This window comes from Penaeus monodon, chromosome 19 (genome assembly GCF_015228065.2).
Source record: "Penaeus monodon isolate SGIC_2016 chromosome 19, NSTDA_Pmon_1, whole genome shotgun sequence".
In the NCBI taxonomy this organism is placed as follows: Eukaryota; Metazoa; Arthropoda; class Malacostraca; order Decapoda; family Penaeidae; genus Penaeus; species Penaeus monodon.
In genome coordinates this window covers 20,534,306-20,534,901 of record NC_051404.1, presented here as the reverse complement: position 1 = coordinate 20,534,901, position 596 = coordinate 20,534,306, and positions in this window count along the sequence as shown.

The window sequence follows — 596 nt, the reverse complement described above, 5'->3', positions numbered from 1 at the left end:
AACACTTAATAAGTATATTCACGAAACAATGTGAAAGGTAACAATATAACATAAAAATAAAAATGAAGACCTACAATTATGAATTAAAACTTAGGCATAAGTAACACCTGGCAATTCCCCAAAAGCCAAAAACCACCCCGGGGAAAGGCAAAGATACGGAAACTACAAGTACTTAAAGTAGGCGTCATGCAGCAGCTGTATCATGCGCCACGTGGAGTGTGTGACGTCGACCAAACCTATTTAACGCGCGTCCGACCCAAACTTTGCTAATTACACGAAATTTCCTGTAATTATGAACTATGAAGCTGAAGTTCATGACCCGAATATTCATGAGATGGTAGGCTTGAACGTTCAGTCTGTAAATTTTTTTTATGTGATTTATGTCTATGGCATTCAACCTGAATTATCTACCTGATGGACCTTTGTGTAATGTGCATCATAATGTTAGTGATTGATTGCTATTAATATTATTTTTCTTACTGATGTCACTGCCACATTTTTTGCACTATCACATTGGTATTGTTATTATTGACTATCACGTTTTATATGGTCAATATTCAATGTCTCTATAAAAATATCTTATTGTTTGTATTGTT